Below are 25253 nucleotides of genomic sequence, written 5' to 3'. Positions count from 1 at the left end.
TGTTCATAGAGTCACTCTGTAGCAACTCTGAAAGTGTGGGATGTCGCATTGTCCTGTTGGAATTGCCCAAGTCCGTTGGAATGCACAATCAACATGACTGGATGCAGGTGGTCAGACAGGATGCTAACATAAGTGTTACCTGTCAGTGTCGTATCTAGACGTATCAGTGACCCCATATCACTCCAACTGCACATGCACCACGCCATTACAGAGCCTCCACCAGCTTGAACACTCCCCTGCTGACATGCAGGGTCCATAGACTCATGAGATTGTCTCCATACTCGTACACGTCCATCAGCTCGATACAATTTGAAACGAGACTCGTCCTACCAGGCAACATGTTTCCAGTCACGAACAATCCAATGTCGGTGTTGACGGACCCAGGCGAGGCGTAAAGCTTTGCGTCGTGCAGTCATCAAGAGTACATGTTACTGCTGCTACCATTGTAGCAGCAGTAACCGACGTAACAACCGAATGGTTCACACGTTGACTTTTGTTGATGGCTCTGAATTGAAATCTGCCGAAACTTGCGGATGGGTTGCACTTCTGTCACGTTGAGAGGTTCTCTTCAGTCGTCATTGGGCCAGTTCTTGCAGGATCTTTTTTGGGTCGCACCGATGTCGGAGATTTGATGTTTTACCGGATTTCTGATATTCACGGTATTCTCGTGAAATGGTTATACGGTAAAATCCTCACTTCATCGCTACCTCGGAGATGCTGTCTCTCATTGCTCGTGCGCCGACTATAGCATGTCGTTTAAACTCACTTAAATCCTGATAACCTACCATTGTAGCAGCGGTAACCGACGTAACAACTGCGTCAGGCACTTCTTGTCTTTTAGAGGCGTCGCCGACCGCAGCGCCGTATTCTGCCTGTTTAACATATCCCTGTATTTGAATACGCATGCCTATATCAGTTTCTTTGACGCTTCGGTGTATAAAGTAGTTTTTATTTATAAACCGTCCTTGTCACATGTATTTGGGTCAAAGTGTGTTTTTGGCGTCACAAGGAATAAATGGCCACGCTTTCACATACAGAAGTCAGGTACCTTTCGTGCAAGGAACACAAATAACGTAGACCACCAACAATGTACAGGATGATAAAAGCAACGTTTTTTGAAATTAAAGGAGGCGTTAGTGTCGAAAGAGAATATATCGAAACGCCACACGCTCATTCGGAACTCGACCCCATATTCGGTGCAGTTTGCAGCTTTGTATCTGTAATGATCTGTCCACAACATGCGAAATACACAGTGCCGACATCTATACAAAATTCAGCTACATTACGAAATGGTAGAGACGATATTCAGTTAGTAACAGGAGTGAGATACGATGTTAGCGATAACTTTACTGTGGGAATCCAACAGGGATCGATCATCCTTCCGTTATGTCAATGATCTGTCATTTTATTTGAATCAGGAGGCAGAATTAGTCCTGTTTGCAGATGATACAGGCACTGTTGTAAAGCCGAGCAAAGAAGGATTAACAGAGAGAAATGTAAACGATGTTTTTGTGCAAGTTACTGAATGGCTTTGCGCAAATCAGCTAGCTTTAAACTTCTAAACTATGCAGTTCAGCCAGTTTTCTACTGTCAAAAATATTCCATCTACTATAATCCAAACTAACAAACAAGAAATAATAAACAAGATAGAAAATTTTTAGTACTTAGGTGCACATATTGATGAAAACTGAAACTGGAAAAACTATGTCTAGACCTGCTAAAACGTTTACTTTCAGTTGCTTTTGCCCTAAGAACAATTGCCAACTTTGGAGATGCAGAAGTCAGTAAGTTAATATACGCAGCATGTTTTCATTCACTGACATCTTATGCGATAATACTTTGGAGTAACTCGTCGCTTAGGCAAAAAATACTCATTGCACAAAAAGAGAGTCATTAGAATTATGTGCGGAATTCACCCTCACACGTCTTTCAGGTATCTCCGTAAGTAGCTGGGAATGTTAACCACAGCCTCACTGTACATTCACTCAATTATGAAATTTGTTGTCAACACTCAGTCTAACTTTAAAGTAACAGAGATATTCGCAAGTGGAAAACTAGAAGGAAAAATGATCTGCGTTACTCCTTAATGAATCTAATTTGTTCTCATCAGAATGGACACCAAACCGACATCTACAACATTAAATCATGTATACATGGCGATGTCGAAAGAAGAGGATGAAGAGATAGAGGAACTATATGAGGATACTGAACGGGTAACTCAGTAAGTAAACGGAGGTGAAAATCTAATAGTCACGTGGGATTGGAATGCCGTTGTAGGGGAATGTGTAGAAGAAGTGGCTACGGGAGAATGTGGGCTTGGCACCAGGAATGAGAGAGGGGAAATTCTGTGTTCGACATAAACTTCAGCTCCTCACAAGAGGAGGAGGTATACTTGGAAAAGGCTGGAAGATGGAAAGATTTCAATTAGAGTACACCAGGGTCAGGCAGAGACTCCGAAATCAGATACTGGATTTTAAGGCGTACTCAGGAGCACATACAGACAGATCACAATTTAGTAGTGATGAAGATTAGGCTGAAGTTTAAGAGACTAGTCAGAAAGAATCAATGCGCGAAGAAGTACTAAGAAATGTCGAGATTCGCTTGAAGTTCTCTAAGGCTATAGATATTGTGATAAGAAATATCTCAATAGGCAGTTCAGCTGAAGAGCAGTCGGCATCTCTGAAAAGGCAATCACACAAGCTGGAAAGAAAAACACAGCTACAAAGAAGGCAACTACAAAAAAGTCATTGGTAACAGAAGAAATACTTCAGTTGACCGATGAAAGAGGGAAGTACAAAAACGTTCAGGAAAATTCAGGAAAAGAAAAATACAAGTCACTTAGGAATGAGATAAATAGGAAGTACAGGGTAGCTAAGGCGAAAAGGCTACAATAAAAATGTGAAGAAATCCGAAAAGGAATGACTGTCGGAAGGAACGTCTCAGCATAAAGAAAATTCAAAACCACCTACGCAGAAATTGAAAGCAAGGGTTGCAACATTAAAAGTGCAACAGGAATTCCACTGCTGAATGCAGAGGAGACAGCAGATACGTAGAAAGAGTACATTGAAGACTTCTATGAGGGGAAGAATTATCTGATAACGTGATAGAAGAAGAAACAGAAGTCTATATAGAAGAGACAGGGGATACAGTATTAGAAGCAGAATTTAAAAGAGCGAAGAATTCAGAAGAGATCGATAACACTCCATTATAATTTATAAAATCATTAGGGAAGTGGCAAGAAAACGAACATTCATTTTGGTGTCTAGAACGTATATGCATGGCTATATACCATCAGACTTTTGGAAAAACATCATTAGAAGATACCAATAGCCGACAATTGTGAATATTATCGCACTATTTGCTGAACAGTTCATGCATCCAAGTTGCCGACAATAATAAAGTAGAGAAGAATGAAAAAGAAAATTGAGGATGTGTTAGACGACGATCAGTTTGGCTGTAGGAAACTTAGAGGCACCAGAGAGGCAGCACTAACATTTCAATTTATAGTGGAAGCAAGAGTGAAAAAAAAATCAAAATACGTTCAGAGTATTGCTCGACCTGGAAAAAGAGCACGACAGTGTAAAATGGTGCAAGATGTTCGAAATCCTGAGAAAAATAGAGGTAAGCAAAAGGGAAAGACGGGTAATATACAATATGTACAAGATCCAAGAGGGAAGAATAAGGCTGGAACGCCAAGAACGAAGTGCTCAGATAAAAAATCTTGTAAGACAGGAATGTAGTCTCTCACCCTAACTGTTCATCTATACATCGAAGAAGCAATGGCAGAAGAAAAAGAGATCTTCAGGAGTGGAACCAAAAACTTGTGGTGACAGGATATCAATGAAGAGATACGTTGATGACATTGCTATCCACAGTGAAAATGAAGAAGAATTACAGGATATGTTGAATGAAATTAACAGGCTAATGAGCGCAGAATATGGCTTGAGAGTAAATCTAAGAAAAACTAAAATAATGAGAAGTAGCAGAAATGAATGTTCACATAAGGATTGGTGATCACAAAGCAGCTGAAGTTGAGAAATCCTGCTACCTAGGCAGCAAAGTGACCCATGATGGACGAAGCAAAGGGGACATAAAAAGCAGACTAACATTGGCAAAAATGGTCTTCCTTGCCAATAGAAGTCTACTATATCATAGGCTTTAATTTGAGGAAGAAATTTCTGAGAATGTTTGTTTGGAGCACAGGATAGTATGATAGTGAAATATGGGCTGTGGGAAAATCGGAAAAGAAGAGAATCGAAGCATTTGAGATATGGTGGTACAGGAGAATATTGAAAATTAGGTGGTCCGCGAGCATTAGAAATGAACAGGTTCTCCAGAGAATTGACGAGGAAAGGAATATATGAAAAGTACTGACAATAAGAAGGGACAGGAAGGTAGGACATCTGTTAAATTCCATAGCACTCATAGTACTGGAGGGTGTTGTAAAGGGTAAAAACAAAGACTGGAATACATCCAGCAAATAACTGAGGATGTAGGTTGCAAGTGCTACTCTGAGATGAAGAGTTGGCACGAGAGAGGAATTCTTGACAGACCTCATCAAACCAGTCACAAGATTGGTGACTAAATAAAAAAAATACTGATTCTCTCACTGTTTATAGCATTCTAAAGTAATTTGCATCCTCTTTAAGGTTTTCATTAAATATTGTGACATTCTCATTGTAATAGTCATTAACTTCTTTATATTAGCTCTTTTTTTGGTCTCGTAAGCACAACAGACAGCACTGGGCAGCACCACAGCCCTCAGTAGATGAACAGCCCACTTCAGATAAGACGTAGACCAGGAAGTCGCAGCCAGAGAAGTGACATGCGCCGGCGCGACAGCATAGCAGATAGTTCCAAAGTCAGCTCGACTACAAAGAAGACCGCATGCTATAGTGCGTCCAAAACACAGTGGCCGCTAGGTGCGCAGTCGGCTGGGGAAGCATGGGGAGAGCGGCAGTGGTGGTGGTGGGGGGGGGGGGGTGGAGTGGCTCAGAGCTTTGTAGGGGAAATGCCGAGCACTGGTGGGGAAGTGCTGTTCTAAATTGAAGCCTATGCTTGCACTGTTTGTAAATATTAAGTGGATCCCCTCCAGATCCACACTTGCATGGTGATCAAACAATAAGATCTACTGTAACCTCTGCTTTGGTCAGTATCTAAAATGATTCGTTGTAGGTTGTTAACTGCTATGTGATACTAGATTCTCAGCCCAATCTCCCATTTACATGGTCTCATGAAGGGAGACAGTAAAAAAGAAGCGATTCTACAGAAGAGTACACCAGAGGAAACCATGTGCCTGAGCTTGAAGAGCTGTAGGAAAGAAACCTAAGCAACAGCATAGGTTGGGAAGTAGAGCAGGTGGCAGAAATTCCACTCCTGCGTCAGTTTTGGGGTTCAGGATCAGGACTGATTTGTTAACACTGTTAATGTGCATACAGGAAGCACAATGTTTGCATTAAACCTGCAAATAGAACATTTTTCATTAGGGGCTTTAACGAAGAATCAGTTGGAAGCAGTGCTAAATGAAAGACTGACAGTGCAAAGGAGACACCACAAAATTGTTGTTAAAACGATAAAAAATGCAGTGCACAACGTTATGTACAACAATGCTCAAAATGTAAGATAAAGACCAGGCAGAATGTCGAGTTTTTGTCGACTCGTCTTCCATTTATTGGCTGTCCTCAGAATGGAAAGGTCGAAATTCATCATCATCCTCGCTAGTGTCCTCAGTATCACTGGCATGCAACTCAATAACCATTTATTTCACTTCATCTGTCAGTCTCATCTGCATATGTTTTTTCAGCACCTTCCACATGTCTGCAAATTACCACCCATTTTTGTTCAGCTTCCACATGTTCTCTAGCTTGAAAGAAACATACGCAGATCTTTACCAGTGCCCATACCATTTCTATAGCTTTTAGTTAGGGATAGCAAGAGGGTAAACCGAGAATGGAATGGTCATAATGTGCCAGAAGTTTACATGCAGTGGAAACCTTTACAGGTTTGTTGCTTTCTATTAAGGCAAGCAACTCAATCTTTATATTTTCCTGCTCAAACTGAATGATACGGGAATTCAGCCAATATGCCATCTCAGCTTTCTTGCTATGCAGAACATTGTGATAGCTAGCGTTTTCAAGGACAACAACGGAGTTTTACGGTAAGTTTGGTATCAGGTTATGTCCAAGTCACCTGCTAAAAAATATACACATTCGTTCAGTCAAAGTGTGACACTGTTTTACATGTGTACTTCTGTCAGATACTAAAAGATAAATCAATTACCTTGAAAAACTTTCAGCATTCACTTCTTCATGGCAAACTCCCGTTCTAGTTCCGGATTTGCAAATTAAAAGTGCATTTGGCACAAAACCTAACTTTCCACCTACGACCAGAAACATTTCATAATTGCATTAATAAAACTGACGGAATTTTCAGTCGCTGCTTGGTAGAACATATTTAAATTTAAAAGAAATTCTCACTTTCTTCTCTTGTACAATACTGCTTCTTTTAACTTTAAACACGTTAATACTCTGCAGTCTGCACAACTACATGTCCTTATCAAACATTTGTGTTATCTGCCTGTGCTATAATGAGACGTCCTTTCGAAACAGGCGCCTTTACTTCCTCACTTGAGCCACCTGTCCACTCATTAGATGTAGTACGCGAACTATTAATGTGTTTTATCGACATATTTCATCGATCTACCCTTCTCACGGTACTTTTTTATTTTATGTAAATACTGCATACGTTTAGGGCGTAGTTCTAACAAGGGAACCTCCTCATCGCACCCCCCTCAGATTTAGTTATAAGTTGGCACAGTTGACAGGCCTTGAAAAACTGAACACAGATCAATCGAGAAAACAGGATGAAGTTGTGTGGAACTATGAAAAAAATAAGCAAAATATACAAACTGAGTAGCCCATACGCAAATACGCAACATCAAGGAGAATGTGAGCCCAGGAGCGCCGTGGTCCCGTGGTTAGGGTGAGCATCTGCGGAACCTCTCGGTCCTTGCTTCAAGTCTTCCCTCGAGTGAAAAGTTTGATTTTTTTATTTTCAGACAATTATCCTGCGAAGCTGCACAGGTACACAGAGCAGAATTGTTTACGTGCTCGTGTGTCAATTATCAGAGTTCAGGCACTGATACATAATCAACTTCGCTCTCCAAAATTCCAGGACATGTTCAGATTTGCTTGGACATATGCAGGATTTGACGGTCTACATACGGAAAAATTTGAAAACCTTTAAAAACATATGTTTTTACAGAGCACAGGGAAAACTGTGTGACTGTGAAACTGTTGCATTCATTTGTTGCAGTTTATGTGACAAACTCTTATGTCTTCATCACTTTTTTGAGAGTGATTATCACATCCACAATAAAACCTAAATCGGGCTAGGTGGAAGAATCTTTTTACCCATTCGACAAGTGCACAAGTTAGATGGGTCGACAACTTATTCTATCAAATGTTTTCGGTTCCCACTGGAGAGGCACGTCCTTTCGACTACCAATGGCACGGTTTTGCGGTGCGGTCGCAAAACACGGACACTAAACTTATTACAGTGAACAGACACGTCAGTGAACGAACGGACAGATCATAACTTTGCGAAAATAAAGAAAGTAAATTTTTCACTCGTGGGAAGACTTGAACCAAGGACATCTCGTTCGGCCGCTGCTCACGCTAACCTCGGGACCACGGCGTTATTGAGCTGACACTTTCCTTGATGTTGCCTATCTTGTGCATGAACTACTCACATTGTATATTTTGCTTATTTTTTTCATAGTTCCACACAACTTCTTCCTGTTTTCTCGATTGATCTGTGTTCAGTTTTTCAAGGCCTATCCACTGTGCCAACTTATAGCTAAATCTGAGGGGGGTGCGATGGGGAGGTTCCCTTGTAAGCGTTCCACAAGCACCTTCCGGATATCTGTTGTTTTGCGCCACCTGGTAAATATTAGACATGTTAACTACACAAAAAATGTAATTAATACAAAGACATAAAAAACTGACATATCTTAAGCCTAACTTGTGGAGTAGCTACCGTAATGAAGAAATATTTTCCTTAAAAGAGGTATTTTCTCTTATTATGTCAAAAAGTTACTTTATTGTGGGACGATGTTTGTTTATAACAGGGAAATTGTTTATTAGTCACCGCACAGCTTGTTCGTCAAAATCATCTCCAGGTAAAATTTTTGTCTCTCTATTCTTGTTTCTTCCTCGAGCAAAGAAACCCTCAGAACTACCGGCAACTACTTTTTTCCCCTCTTTCTTTATCCTTCTTATTGCCCCAAGAGAAACACCAGTAACAGCCTGAACTCTTTCTGGGATGTTTTACAGTGGGATTTTTATCCCCTCTTTTGCCTCTCTCGACATAAATTTAATTACATTGTACACAGTGGCTCGTGACAGGGTATGCAGAACTCTTCCTGCACCTACAGCACTTAGAGACTGCGATGCCATGTTGCGTATATCAGTAGGATCACTAGACGTGCACCGGACAGTAGATGACAATGGACTGAGGCGGTCTCCCATTTCAAACAAGTGAAAGAACTCGCCCAACGCTTTGGACGAAAATGCGACACTATCTTGAGTGGACTACACTTGTGTACTTCACGCCGCATCGTCTGCTTCTAGCGAGTGCACACCAGCCCGTTTTCGGTGAACATTCTAGTGGGACAAGAACTGTTTTCTATGCAGCCTTAGCTTCTATAATAGAAGTTAAACATCAGGATCTGTTCCCTTAGCCGATTTGCAAATGCTCAGTATTCGTCACTAAATGTGTACATTTTTGTCACTAAACATTATCAGTGTTTTATTGTTCTTCTCATTCTCAAAGGGGCGGTTCAAAGGGTTCGGAACACTATGGGACTTAACTTCTGAGGTCATCAGTCCCCTAGAACTTAGAACTACTTAAACTTAACTAACCTAAGGACATCACACACATCCATGCCTGAGGCAGGATTCGATCCTGCGACCGTAGCGGTCGCGCGGTTCCAGACTGTAGCGCCTAGAACCGCTCGGCCACCCCGGCCGGCTCCTCATTCTCCTCTCATAGTGTTTTCCTTTATAAATAGATGAGATGGCGACGAGTGCAATGACCTTCTCTGTTTGTATCAAAAATACGATACTACATTTATAACGCCTGTATTTTGTCAACATTAATATGCTGCTTAGGTAAATAAATATTGTTAAAGTTTTTCTCTCCGTTTTTCTTTTTTTTTTTTTTTGTTCGGCACCTTATCACTCACAAGCTCCCTATCATTTCATTCTTATTATTTTTCGATTTTCACACATTCCATGATCCACTATCAAACAATATTGTGCTGCAAGTGTCCATTATCAGCAATTTCTTCCTCAAACTGAAGCATGTGATTGATAGTAGTAGACTTCTTTTGACCAGGAGTGCCCTCTTTACCTGTGTCAGTCCTTCTTGATTCGTACGTCACGTTCTATTTCGTTTGCAACATACCAGGATTCCTTAACTTCGCCTACTTCCTGGTCACCAGTTCTGACGAGTTTACCGCTTATCTTATTACTGCTACTCCTCATTATTTTCATCTTTCTTTGGTTTACTCTCAATAACTAATCTGTTCTCACTAGACTGCCCATTTCATTTAGCACGTGCTGTAATGTTTCTTCGCTTTCACTGTCATTGCTTATCCACGTGTAGATTGAACGTAGGGGCGAAATACTGTACCCCTGTTTATGCTCATTTCATTCTGACCACGTCGCTCATGGTCTTCCATCCCACTTGTTTCTTGACATATTGTGTATTACCCGTCCTTCCATAAAGCTTATTCCTATTTTTGTCAGAATATTGAACACCATGCATTCTGGAATGCTTTTTCCAGGTCGACAAGTGCCTTGAAGGTGTCTCGATTTATTTTTAAAGTCTTGCTTATCAATCGGAACGTCGTAACTGTATCTTATATTTTGAATGCATAGCTTGCCTTGCGGTTTTCTGTTGGATCCTAAAATGAAAGTGACTAGATGTCCGACTATGTTTCGGCGATCCATCTGTCCGTCATTATCAAGAGAAACGCTGCTGCCGCCGCTAAATACCCGCTGAAAACCGGTGCCACGGCTGGAGACTGTCTTCCATATAGTTACCGGTACTGTATACACCACATACGCCGCCCACCATAGGTACTGCCCCGCAGTACTGGGTTCGTGTCGCCACCCGTAGTAGAACAATAGCGCTTTCAATGTACTGCACTCAAAGGCTATCCTCAAACTCTCGGACCGGAGCACCGAAGGACTGATGGAAGATAGTATACAGTGAAGTGATAAAAATCATGGGCGAGCGATATGCACATGTACAGATGGCGGTAGTATCGCAGGCACAAGGTATAAAAGGTCTGTACATTGGCGTTGCTGTCATTTGTACTGAGGTGATTAATGTGAAAATGTTTCGGACTTGATTATGGCCGCAATACAGCAACTAACAGACTTTGAATGCGGAATGGTAGTTTGAACTAGAGGCATGGGACATTCCATTTCGGAAATCGGTAGGGAATTCAATATTCTCAGATCCACAGTGCCAAGAATGTGACGAAAATACACTACTGGCCATTAAAATTGCTACACAAGAAGAAATGCAGATGATAAACGGGTATTCATTGGACAAATATATTATACTACAACTGACATGTGATTGCGTTTTCGCGCAATTTGGGTGCATAGATCCTGAGAAATCAGTACCCAGAACAACCAATTCTGGCCGTAATAACGGCCTTGATACGCCTGGGCATTGAGTCAAACAGAGCTTGGATGGCGTGTACAGGTACAGCGGTTACTCGGCCACAATTGACCAGACGTTTTCAGTTGGTGAGAGATCTGGAGAATGTGCTGGCCAGGGCAGCAGTCGAACATTTTCTGTATCCAGGAAGGCCTGTACAGGACCTGCAACATGCAGTCGTGCATTATCTTGCTGAAATGTAGGGTTTCGCAGGGTTCGAATGGAGGGTAGAGCCACGGGTCGTAACACATCTGAAATGTAACGTCCACTGTTCAAAGTGCCGTCAATGCGAACAAGAGGTGACAGAGACGTGTAACCCATGGCACGCCATACCTTCACGCCGGGTGATTCACCAGTATGGCGATGACGAATACACGCTTCCAATGTGCGTTCACCGCGATGTCGCCAAACACGGATGCGACCATCGTGATGCTGTAAACAGAACCTGGATTCATCCGAAAAATGACGTTTTGCCATTCGTGCACCCAGGTTCGCTGTTGAGTACACCATCACAGGCGCTCCTGTCTGTGATGCAGCGTCAAGGGTAATCGCAGCCATCCTCTCCGAGCTGACAGTCCATCGTGCTGCAAACGTCGTCGAACTGTTCGTGCAGATGGTGGTTGTCTTGCAAACGTCCCCATCTGTTGACTCAGGGATCGAGACGTAGCTGCACGATCCGTTACAGTATAAGGTGCCTGTCATCTCGACTGCTAGTGACACGAGGCCGTTGGGATGCAGCACGGCGTTCCGTATTACCCTCCTGAATCCACCGATTCCATATTCTGCTAACAGTCATTGGATGTCGACCAACGCGAGCAGCAATGTCGCGATACGATAAACCGCAATCGCGATAGGCTACAATCCGACCTTTATCAAAGTCGGAAACGTGATGGTACGCATTTCTCCTCCTTGCACGAGGCATCACAACAACGTTTCATCAGGGAACGCCGGTTAACTGTGTATGAGAAATCGATTGGAAACTTTCCTCATGTCAGCACATTGTAGGTGTCGCCACCGGCGCCAACCTTGTGTGAATGGTCTGAAAATCTAATCATTTGCATATCACAGCATCTTCTTCCTGTCGGTTAAATTTCGCGTCTGTAGCACGTCATCTTCGTGGCGTAGCAATTTTAATGGCCAGTAGTGTACAAAATTTCAGGCATTTCTGCTCACCACAGGCAATGCAAGGACCGATGGCCTACAGTTGACAAACGAGAGCAGCGGCGCTTTTATAGGTAGGGTCATCAATGCTGGCAGAGAAGCAACAATGCGTGAAGTTACTTCAGAAATCAACGTGCGACGTGCGACAAACGTATCCGTTAGGACAGTGTAGCGAAATGTGGCGTTAATGGGCTATGGCGGCAGAAGATCGAAATGAGTGCCTTTGCTAACAACACGTCATAGCTTGCAGGGCATCTGCCAGGCTCGTGACCTTATCAGTTGGACCCCAGACGACTGGAAAACCATGGTGTTGCAGAATGAGTTCAGATTTCAGATGCTAGATTTCGAATGTGGCGCAGACTTCACGAAGCCATGGAGCCAAGTTATCGACAAGGCACTGTGCAAGCTAGTGGTTCTTCCATAATGATGCGTTGACAAGGAATGGACTGGGTCCTGTGGTCCAACTGAACCGATCATCGACTGGAAATGGCTATGTTCGGCTACTGGGAGACTGTTTGCAGCCACTCATGGACTTCATGTTCCCAAACAATGATGGAATTTTTAAGGATGACAATGCGCCCTGCGAGCGAGCCGTAATTGTTTGCGGTTCGTTTGAAGAAAATTCTGGAAAATTGGAGAAAATGATTTGGCCACCCATATCGCCCGACATGAGTGCCATCGAATATCAACGGGGCATAACCGAGAGGTCAACCGAGAGAAAAAGGCGCAGTGGTTAGCACACTGGACCTGCGTTCAGGAGGACGCCGGTTCAAACCCGTGTCCGATCATCCAGATTTGGGTTATCTGTGATTTCCCTAAATCGCTTCAGGCTAAATATCAGGATGGTTCTTTTGAAAGGGCACGACCGATTTCCTTTCCCACCCTTCCCTAACCGGCGTTTGTGCTCTCCTCTAATGATATCGTTGTCGATGGGATGTTAAACACTAATCTTCTCCTCCTCCTCCTAAAGAGATCAGGTCGTGGATAACATCCTGCACCGGTAAAACTTTCGCAGCTATAGACAGCAATAGAGGCAGTATGGTTATTTCTGCAGGGGACTTCCAACATGTTGTTGAGTCCACGCCGAATCGAGTTGCTTCACTACGCCGGAGATCCGACACAATATTAGGAGGTACCCCATGCCTATCGTCATATGAGTGTAACGCTATGTCCTGCTAAGAGAAAAACTTTCGTTTTTATTAATCAAGTTCTATGCCAACCTAACTTCAGTCGCCTCCATATGAACACTGTCCTAAAATCGGACATACTAGCAACTATCAGGGTCTTCCCAAATTTCATCCCGTGTCCCTTCTTTAAACAATATTCCGCTACAGCCGATTTTTCATACTTGGCTTAACATTGCTGACCCTCGAATCATGAAACGACGCGTCATGTTTCGATTCATGAGGGTCAGCAACTGATAAAAAAAAAGGGGCCCCCCAAGGTCGCGATGGCGGCGCCACTGTCCCGCCGAGATAATTTGTCCTTTTAGGACAATTATCTGAGCAAGCACCCACGCCATCAAAAGGTTGCCCGACACGTGTTGATAACAGGAGTTGTTTTAACCGGCTGTATCCGAATTTTAGTATATAAGGAGGATGATTTGGAGCACAGCACATCATGTCCTCTGAATCCACTGCGAGAACGTCTATTGTCTCTGACGAGCTGCCAGAAACAGTAAGTACATTTCTGTATAATGGACACTTTGTACAAACTTGCACGAATTGCCGTTTGTGGAAGACTTCAAAATGCCTTGGATGTTTATCAATTGGAGTTACCACAAACTATAAGAGAAGATATTTTATTGGAATTCCGTTATTCAAAATTCAATTTCATGTTAAATTCATATAGACTGCCAGAATGTTATATATTTGATAGAAGTGAAAATGTTCCCATGATTAATGAAATAGTAAATGATGCAGTAGAAGCTTCTTCAAAAATAAGAGCGGGAATTCCAGTTCTGTGGCAAACACTCGCTTTGATTACAATGTCTTTTTTTTTATATTACTGCATTCTAGCAAAGTAGATTTAAAATTAAAATGTTTTTTATGAAGTTACTTATAAACAATTCGTATATACTATTTGTGAGAATTGCTTATACAAATTATCAGATTCATGGCAAAACCAGCAACTACAACCACTTTTAATTGATATGAAAATTAATATGGTAACCAAGGCACCATATTTTTCATATGGTGTAACTTGTCCGCCACACATTAAACAATATAGCCATTGGTGCATGTTCTGTGCAAATAGTCCATTATTCAGAAGTGTACGTTGTGGTGGCTCGTTAAGCCAAGTATGACAGCAATGTTCCATGCACATGTCCTGCACATTCTGAGTCGATCGGCCGATGCAAGCCTTCGGACACTGACACGGAATTTCTATATGCTATGCTTACTAGGTCCCAAATCAACGTTAACCGAGACCAGTAGTGCTCTAATCTTGGCATGTGGAACGCTCACACTTTTAATGTTAAATCTGCTTAAAATTCTTTCAGTCTTAAATGATATCGTCCTCCCCCCCCCCCCCCCCCCGATATCGACACCACTGGTGTTAGCCAGGTCTCGTTGCAATCCTCAATGACATATTAGAGGCACCCCTGAGAGACCACCGTCGCACCAGAGGTGAATTTGTGGTATCGACAGCAGTGACGCCACGGTGTAGGTGCAAGTTATTAAGTTGGCACTACGACAGACACCTACGACAGCCCTCTAGCCGGTGCTGTGTAGGTCTACGAGCACTGCTACAGATTTCTGACCATTTGATCAAGAGCAGACGGCCGGGACACTTCGCTTCAGCTTGAGACTGTGCTCATCTGTACAAAGTTATGAAACCATGTATTAACTTGCGTGCGGAACGATTTGAAGTGGAATGATCATATAAAATTAATTGTTGGTAAGGCGGGTACCAGGTTGAGATTCATTGGGAGAGTTCTTAGAAAATGTAGTCCAGCAACAAAGGAGGTGGCTTACAAAACACTCGTTCGACCTATACTTGAGTATTGCTCATCAGTGTGGGTTCCGTACCAGATCGGGTTGACGGAGGAGATAGAGAAGATCCAAAGAAGAGCGGCGCGTTTCGTCACAGGGTTATTTGGTAACCGTGATAGCGTTACGGAGATGTTTAATAAACTCAAGTGGCAGACTCTGCAAGAGAGGCGCTCTGCATCGCGGTGTAGCTTGCTCGCCCGGTTTCGAGAGGGTGCGTTTCTGGATGAGGTATCGAGTATATTGCTTCCCCCTATTTATACCTCCCGAGGAGATCACGAATGTAAAATTAGAGAGATTAGAGCGCGCACGGAGGCTTTCAGACAGTCGTTCTTCCCGCGAACCATACGCGACTGGAACAGGAAAGGGAGGTAATGACAGTGGCACGTAAAGTGCCCTCCGCCACACACCGTTGGGTGGCTTGCGGAGTATGGATGTAGATGTAGATGTAACTTTCTTTTTTTTTTTTTTTGCACCAGTAAACCACTTTTACTTTCTTGCAGTACCGACGAGTATTACCTTTTCCTGCTCCTACCAACGCTCCGCCTTCCACGCGGGATACAAAAAAAGTGCCGAGCACAGAAGCACTCTCCCCCAGTTTGTAACCTCATTTGAATGGGTAAACGTCATTGTGTATGACCAACTAGTCGAGAAATTTTCTGATGATCTTGTACTTTAGCAAATATTGAACGTGGTATCTCAAGAGAAGAGTTGGACCATGAGGGTAAGGACGTTATGTGGTGTCGTCCGAAGAGTGAGGTACCAAAGCAAAGTTGGTACCCCGCAACGCAATCACAAGAAAAGAATAGTCGCTGCAAGCAGTATCGGCGTATGAGCGTCCCCGGCAAAGCCCCGCCCACCAGCGTTCCGATACGCCACCGCACTCGCTCTTCTACTTACGGCCAAACACGGAATTGCTTAGTCCACTCATCGATCATCGATTAAGATGACAATATCACCTTATAATAGGTCAACTGTGTAATCAGTGTCTAAAGCAGACTTATGAGTTATGTCAGTTGTAAATCATGTGAAGAGAGTCGTAACTTCCCCACTACTTGTTTCTGGGTGAAATGTATCCCAAATTTGCCTCCCATTCTACAAAGAGTCTACAAACTACCAAAATTATATACCCACAAACTATGTACCCACAAACTTTCATCCAACTTAAACTCTTATTCTTACCTTTGACCAAACAGAACCTAATTTGAACTAAACTGTAACTTGTCTCAATACAACTTGTCTTTATATTAAATGCCCAACTGAAGTTAAACAATTATCTGGCCCTAATCAAAATTTCCACTTACCTCGTGTCTTGGCAACACTGATGCAGATTTCTCGAAAGCACATCAGCATACCGTAAGCAGTCAATGGCTAAGCTAGATTTCTATTTTTAAAAATAATTTCCAAACAATATTTAAACTGTTGCATAACATATGTTGCAATGTGGTAATGCGTAATGACAAACCTCCTTTAAACAGTGGAATGGGGAGACTAACTACCCCTATGAAATCATATCCAAAACAATGATTTTCAAATGAAGTAGGTACTCAAAAAAGACAGAGCAAATCTCCGCGTGGTCGTCACACGTAACTTTGGTCTGAAGACTACTGAGATCCCCTGCTATACCCGCAGCACAGGACAGATAGTTTAATTTATGGAAAGGGCCCAAAATGAGTGGCTGTCAGTTGCACTCGAACATATTACTTTATTCATTTGACAAACTTTACAAGAGTAAAGAAAACATTAAAAACAGAGCAAGCCAAACATTAATTTTAGAACATAATTCATGGCTAAATGCGGCATTCAATCTCACGCCTCAAGGGAAAAACTAATTTAAAACTGGCTGAAGGCCAATCACTTAAGACTCAAAAACAAGAATTTGAATTTAAAAGGCCCAAAGCCTCGTCTTAAAACATTTCTCTAAATTAGACTGAAGGCCCAAACAATCTCAAGCCCTAAGGGCAAAACAACTTATTTAAAATAGGCTAGAAGCCATACATAAAAAACAATAAGAACAAATAAGAAAAGGCAGCACATCAAACGGCGCTCAGAAGTTCCCAAGGGTCGGCCTGGAATTCAAACACTAACGCTGACTTAGGTGAGACAGGCAGTCGACCCAACAATTCTCAATCCGATGGCAACCCAACCGCAGACAGTCAACGGACCAAGCTACAGGATAATTTCCGCTCCACCCGACCGGTACACAACAGGGAGTTCAATGGAACAACGCAGAAGGTATCGGCGTCCACAACGAATTACACATTCAGCTGTCAAACTGCATGCCAAACTGGACAGCCACAACATGGCGAGGAAAATACACTGCCTGAATTTACGTCAACAGCCAGGGCAGGTAACCGGAACGTTAACGGCCATAAGGCAGAAGATTCCGCTGATACACTTCAATTCAAAAATAATCAAGTTAAGTCAAACTCCACAGGAGGGCGGCTAGAATTTCACCAACTTGAAAACACACATTGTTGCTCGCAGGATTTCCCAACAGCCCACAACGAAATTCAAACGACACAATGTGAACAGTTGGGGCTGGCTGGTAGAATAAGTGAAGACTCAACTTCCGTGTTCGTGATGAGTGAGCCACAGACCTCGTAGCAATGGGAACAGCCCCTCACACTCTGGACGCGCGTGGACGCCACCAGCAGCCCTCGCCAGACACGCGCCACGGAAACTTCCTCGCTACTCCATGCCAACTGACTAACTGCCCGCACACGCCACAGCCGGAAACTATAAGCGCGAGGCCAAAGATAGTACAAGGGTGCGAATATTGATGCACGCTGCTGCTGCGACTCGTGTAGAGAGAGAATAACAGCATAATCGCGATAACCGCGGGAGACAAATCACAGAAAGCAATCAAGGTTTAGTGCAAATCATAACACGAGCTAGCCACGGCTCAACTACTATGCTTAAGAAAGTGAACAACGATTTAAAAATGGTATAATGTTAACAGAGAATTTCTATAAAAACCAAACAGCTTACGCATTTGATGTGTTAATGCCTGACTCAGAGAAGAGGGGTGGTCTTTATCTTAGCTCTAAGAAAGTGAACTAAGTTAACTCGCTAACAATAATCACTCCGACAAACTAGCTGCGCAGTGCTGCAGTCTTACCTCACACTTCTTCCTTCTTTCTTCATCTAACCGATAAAAATCACAAGTCAACAAAGCCTTACTGAATACGTCCATCACCAACCACACTTCAACAAAGAATGTATGAGACTGCGCAACGGTAAAGACCGTGACGCAACCAGGCCAAGGATTGTATAATAGTAACCTAACTTGCTCTCTCTCTGACGGGCACTTCGATAACGAACAAAAATCAAAATGAGATGCTGGCCTTACAAAGTGATGCGTTAATGCTCACAGACAGACGTAAATACTTACGACATTTCTGTGGACACTGATTGTACAAAGTAATTCTTCTTCTCTATGTTGTAACAAAATGAACTAATATTTTACGTACCACTCGGTCTCCTCCCACAGCAAAAAAATAAAAAAAAAACCTGTTGAACCGGTGTGAGTATTTTCTTCCGGTTATGAGCACTTTAATCACTCCAGGAACAAAAGCACCATCATGGCTCTGAGAAGAAGTAGTAGGAAGTTAGAAGCTTCAGTTCTGTGTTGCGCCTGTTTTCAAAACGACTTGGCTCCACTGCATGCAAACGTTGGCAACAGGGGACCACCTCCTATTAAAAAGTGACTCTATATACTAAGAACAACACTACATTCTTCCAAGTTTAAATTTCGCGGGCAAGCTGACGTTACAAAACCATCTATACAAATTCTTCTGAGCGAAACATGTGTGGCTTGTTTCTCGTAAGTCGATCGCAATTTCGTTAATAAACGTTGGCTGTTGTTCTGGCACAAATACTTCTCGAAATGTACGAAATGCTGCCTATACCTGACGGTCTTCATCCACAACTTTCAGAACATCATGTGAGAAAAGCGCGAGTTGAGATTCGCATAAGCGATGTTTTCAGAATTCATGCTAGTTGGCGTTCTTTTTGAAATACACTGCTGGCCATTAAAATTGCCAGATGACGTGCTACAGACGCGAAATTTAACAGACAGAAAGAAGATGCTGTGATATGCAAATGATTAGCTTTTCAGGGCATTCACACAAGGTTGGCGGAGGTGGCGACACCTACAACGTGCTGACATGAGGAAAGTTTCCAACCGATATCTCATACACAAACAGCAGTTGACCGGCGTTTGCCGGAGAAACGTTGTTGTGATGCCTCGTGTATGGAGGAGAAATGCGTACCATCATCTTTCCGACTTTGATAAAGGTCGGATTGTAGCCTATCGCGATTGCAGTTTATCATATCGCGACAATGCTGCTCGCAGATCCAACGACTATTAGCAGAATATGGAATTGGTGGGTTCAGGAGGGTAATACGGAACGCCATGCTGGATCCCAACGGCCTCGTATCACTAGTAGTCGAGATGACAGGCATCTTATCCACATGGCTGTAACGGATCGTGCACCCACGTCTCGATCCCTGAGTCAACAGATGTGGACGTTTGAAAGACAACCACCATCTGCACGAACAGTTCCACCACGTTTGCAGCAACATGGACTATCACCTCGGAGACCATAGCTGCGATTACCCTTGACGCTGCATCTCAGACAGGAGCGCCTGCCATGGTGTACTCAACGACGAACCTGGGTACACGAATGGCAAAACGTCTTTTTTTCGGCACTCGTCCGTTGTTGTTTCCGTTCGGGCGCTAAAGACTACACAGTTGAGCGCCCATAACACCATATCCATCCATCCATCTTTTTTTCGGATGAATCCAGATTCTGTTTACGGCATCATGATGGTTACATCCGTGTTTGGCGACATCGCGGTGTACGCACATTGGAAGCGTGTATTTGTCATCGCCATACTGGTGTATCATGGGGTGCCATTGGTTACACGTCTCAGTCGCCGCTTGTTCGCATTGACGGCACTTTGAACAGTGTACGCTACATTTCAGATGTGTTACGACCCGTGGCTCTACCGTTCATTCGATCCCTTTCGAAACCCTACATTTCAGCAGGATAATGCACGACTGCATGTTGCAGGTCCTGTACGGCCTTTTTTGGATACAGAAAATGTTCAACTGCTGCCCTGGCCAGCACATTCTCCAGACCTCTCACCAATTGAAAACGTCTGGTCAATGGTAGCCGAGCAACTGGCTCGTCACAATACGCCAGTCACTACTCTTGATGAACTGTGGTATCGTGTTGAAGCTGCATGGGCAGCTGTACCTGTACACGCCATCCAAGCTCTGTTTGACTCAATGCCCAGGCGTATCAAGGCGATTATTACGGCCAGAGGTGGTTGCCTGGGTACTGATTTCTCAGGATCTATGCACCGAAATTGCGTGAAAATGTAATCACATGTCAGTTCTAGTATAATATATTTGTCCAATGAGTACCCGTTTATCATCTGCATTTCTTCTTGGCGTAGCAATTTTAATGGACAGTAGTGTACATTACGTTTGATCTCAAAATGTGTTCTAATGTTGTAAAATGTGTTTTAACATGGCAAAACATATTGATTCCGAAGAAACTGGATGGTAGTTTTGTGAATCACTTCTGCTGTCAAGCGCAGGGATGGGAGGATAGAGAAAAAGGTGTGAACAAGAGGAAGGGACGGGACAATGAGAGGGAGAGAGAGAGGGAGAGAGAGAGGGAGAGAGAGAGAGAGAGGGAGAGAGAGATTAAGCTCCAATCAAGCGTTCATTACACTTTATCATCTGTTGGCTAAACAGGTGAACATCGATCATACATTATGCCAGTCCACTGAGCATTTGCTAGCAGATAAACGCGATCGCAACCTTTATCTGCTGTGTTTCCGAATTTGTATTAAATATTAGGCAACGTGAGTAACTGAGTCATTATGATCTCTATAACGTAACAAAGCGAACGTCAAGAATGGCGAAGGGCGCTCCTGTGTTGTGTCGTGTGCCTCCGAGTCCTGTCAAAGCCTTGCGACTGGAGGCCACTTGGGTGGTCAGCGTGTCAGTTGCGAATCATACTTCAATGGGCAGCTTCTCGTTTGGCCGCACCATGCTGACACATCTTGTTCCAGATCTTTCCACCACGGAAAAATCGGACTCTGGAATCTGGGTTCTTAAGGTCAATAGCCAGAAACGCTAGCAACTAGGGCATATTTTTTTAATGTAATCTTTCGGTGAAATAAAGTAAAATGAATTACAAATGTTTATGCACTACCATCACAGCCTTCAAATTACTCGTATTACACAAAGCAAGAAATTGAGTTAAAATAATTAACGAAGAATAGAAGAGAGGAATCAACAGTGCACATTTGTATGCACAAAGATATATTTTTTTAAGAAACAACATAAACTGATTTTGATTTCTTCTTGCAAAGAATTTGCTCTGTTCTAATTGATGTATGAGATACCAAACGGATTGTTCTTTTTCGTAAAATAGGAATTTCGAGTGCAATACGAGAAACTGACAGTAAGATATTTACTTTAATGATACGAACGATTTCTTCAAATTTGCTGTAGACGAAATTTATTTTCCAAATTTGTGTGAACTGAACTGTTCACATAACACGATAAGACGTGAATTGCAAAAATTTAATTTTCTTGAATTTTATTGGGAGATAATCCATTTCTATCCAAACAATGCTTTGTTTCTGTATAGTATTTATAAAGGCTCAAAACATTTTTAATTCAATCCATTTTCCTTATTATTTTACATTATTTTATCAGCTGTAGTTTTCTTTTCTTATCTGTCTCCATAATCACAAACAGATAATTGCGCAGTCTGTCCATATCTGTCTCTTAGATGAGATTAGAGGCACCAGTGTCGTAATGACTAAAAATTGATAGACTCTTGTATGTCTAAGCCCTCGATTGTGGCGAGAAGTGACTTGATTTGACCGACAGGACAGGTAAATGTACTGTCTTTAGCGACAGGGAAAAATTTCCATTATGGCCCCAAGACTTGGTCGACATTTTCTTGTATTTATGGCTGTTCTCCTAATGACAGGTTTTTCTCACACACCTCAAAATAGTCAACCTTTACTTACATGGATATCTGTCTGCGGTATTCCCTTCAGCTCTACACATTTCGCATAAACCTGAAACGTTTTATGTTTCTTCACACAAGTTCGGTAGATTTCGGCAAAGACGTCTAGCCAAATGACTCTAACATTTGTGGCTGCAATCTTCGCCTGAGCATTTGGCTGTGAGGTGAAAACAGGGACACTTTTTATGCTTCACTCCGCGCACAGAATGAAAGAACTAGGCTTGTGTGTTTTTCTTTTATTAGGTGAAAGAAAAGAACCCCACACGCGCGGTACCACATGCGAGATCTTTTTACCTGATAACCACAAATACCAGCCCAAGTCCGAAGCCTTTAGAAGGAAAGTGGAAGACGTAATGACATAGAAACCTCAGGCGGGCAATTTTCTAGATTGCAAGGCAACGCCCACATTCCTGAGGGCATGTCTTTAGAGGCCAAACCTAGCACCCTTATGTCACCTCGGAAACCAATTTCCCTGCCACTCGACGTCCACTGCCTACAAAAAATGCCTTGATCTAGTTTCACTGCTTTTCAACCTCGTGTTTCTCATGCAGCCTCAAGAGTCAACGTAAAAATCCACCTCTTGCAACCTGTCTTCCCCGAATAGAGAGTTTCTAGAAAAGTAGGTTCCATAGGTTATTCCCCATAGTATCTGAAGTGCGATGAAAATTTTTTCTATTCTTTGTTTTTAGGAGACGGTAGCGATAGTATAGGTTTTGTATTTTTGTTGCTATATACATTCTAAAGTTACCATTTAGCAAAATTTACGAACCCCGCACGTTTATTAACATGGCGCATTTAGCATTTCTGCACACATAATAGTATTAAATTGTAATTTCGCTTAAGAGTTAGAAAATTGCAATTGTGTAATGTTTTGTCAGAGACGTTCAGCTTCAGAAATTCTTCCAGAACTTTTGGCGAAAACGGTAACAAAAGTTTTTGGAGAGGATTAAAGAGAATTGTTATGTCGTGCCGCACATATTAGAGGGAAGTGTGTTTCTGCAAAAGCAGTTTTACACAGTGTTTTAGCGGTGCATGGCGTGGAGTGTTTCGCTAAATACAAAAATACACTTTGTGAAAGCTTCCGTCTACGCGGATCTTCTGCAGACACTTTTGGGTGTACTGCATTGCAGCTTACCAACATTAATTAATGCAGAAACTACAGACATGTTTCGCAAAAGTATGGGGCGAGTTTGACTGTTCTCTGTATGTTTGTCGTCCATACTGTGGAGGGCACACTGAACATTTGAAAAAGGTAAATGGAAACTTTGATACTAAACGTAATTGTAAAACGTATCGCAATGTTGTATGTGCATACATGTAAAACATATACACTTGAAAAATCGGATAGTAGTCCTACGCGCAAGTTAAACTTTGACCGAAGTTTCTGTCTTCATTCATGTCGAAGGATTGTGATAATGGGATGAACCTTTCTGAGGCACCATGTACTCGCTACACATTTTTCTACGTAAATGTTCCTATTTTTTATTTTTTTACGCTTTACTAGCTAAAGCGAGAAACAAATTGTTAGCGAACCGAGGACTGGTCGCCAACTAATTTCATCTTCATTAGCAGATACGATGCTGAATGTTGTTACAGGTTCGCCCCAATTGGTCCAGGAAACGCTTCTTCACTTGCTTTACAAAATGGACCTGATTTACTTTGTAAAGTAAGTTATTTGAATCTGTGTATGCTAAAAGCTTATCCTTGTCATTAGGGTGTAGAGGTAGTCACAAGGTTTTAAACATTCAACCAAATTGGGATGTGAAAGCCGAACGGCTAAAACCGACGCTGGTTTTCTCGGTATTTGTTTGTTCTTGGTTATAACTGTTTTTTTATTTTTTACTAATAACCTGATAAAAACCTGAAAAATTAATTATCCATAGCATCAGTGCTAAAAATTTTGATTTCTAAATAAACCCTTTAAAAAACAAGTAATTTTTATTCGTAAAATTTCCATCGTTTTTAAAAATTGCGTTATTTAAAAAAAATTGAAGATAATGCCGAGAGAAACGAAGAAAAGACGCGTCGCATAAGAATTGGTACAGCACTGCTGAGATAATAATGAACCTGATGGTTGATACACGTGTACATGCAATGTGTGAGACTTTCCTTATGTGGTCTATATGGTAGTATCAAGGTGTCGTCGGCCAACATTAGTTGTATCACAGAGTGGCACCATCTCTAGTCTGGAAGAATTTTACGAAGTGCTGTACCAGTGAAGTACAGTGCTCCATTCCCTTTAAAAGTTTAAGAACGGAAGAAGCCACAACAGATTTGCGACATCGTGCAAGAACAAAGCTTAAAATTTGATAGTTCTGCTCTGTTGCCTGTGTCTATGTAACATACTTTTATTGACTTGTGGCCCTTGAAAACAGACACGAAAAATAGCTTTTCAACCTGGATTTGCTCCCTTTAACCTTAACTACTCCGTATACCCAAATGGTGGTACGATCTTCGATTACAAAATGATGTTTTGAGCAGAGTTTCAAAAAGTTAGTACCAGTAGGAGAATACCGTTGATTGTTTGTGGTATTCAATCACTCATCACTGTTTTTGAAAAGCAGCAAACTGTGGACGGACTAGGTTTTCTTTTATTTTCCTATTTAATTTAGTATCTTGAAACTGAGGGAGCCAAAATTTTTCAATATTGTTCGATTTCTACGTGTATTACGTGAAATAACAGGAACAAAAACGAAAATCGATCATTTCAGAAACCGGTTATTTTGAGCGGTTTTAACACTCAGGTAAAATTGGCGTTGAAAAATAAAAAAAAAAGATACAAACAACCGAAAGCCGCCTGGCCCAGCGATAATCGCAGTCTCAAAATCACCTACTCCTTACGACACTTCTGCCGTATAATAAATAAATTTACGTATTTTGGTATTCTGCCTAGTGTTGCAATGTTAACGGGCAGCAATCTACTTTGTTTCTGTTCTACAAAATTAAAGTTTCATGACTGTTTCGGGGTAACTTCGAGTCTTGCCAACCCTTGTCGAGTGCCATCACCTACGTGAATATGCCATATGTAACATACACTTAAGCTCTGGCTATTATATATCTCACAACAATTCCAGCCTCCTATAAGTCCGTTATGGCTGATGCACTTATTTTTATCATACTGTATTCTGCAGTACAGAAGAATCAAATATGTACTGACAATACTCAAATTTACACTTTATTAGCTGCTCTATTTTTGGAACACTGCCTGCAGTTGTGTGCATTGACGATCACGGATCTGGGTCTTCACGGAGAGCGTAGGAGGATTTCTACACCCACACCTACATCAAATGGTTCAAATGGCTCTGAG

This window comes from Schistocerca nitens, chromosome 7 (assembly GCF_023898315.1).
Source record: "Schistocerca nitens isolate TAMUIC-IGC-003100 chromosome 7, iqSchNite1.1, whole genome shotgun sequence".
Lineage (NCBI taxonomy): Eukaryota > Metazoa > Arthropoda > Insecta > Orthoptera > Acrididae > Schistocerca > Schistocerca nitens.
Note: the sequence above shows the minus strand (reverse complement) of the source record.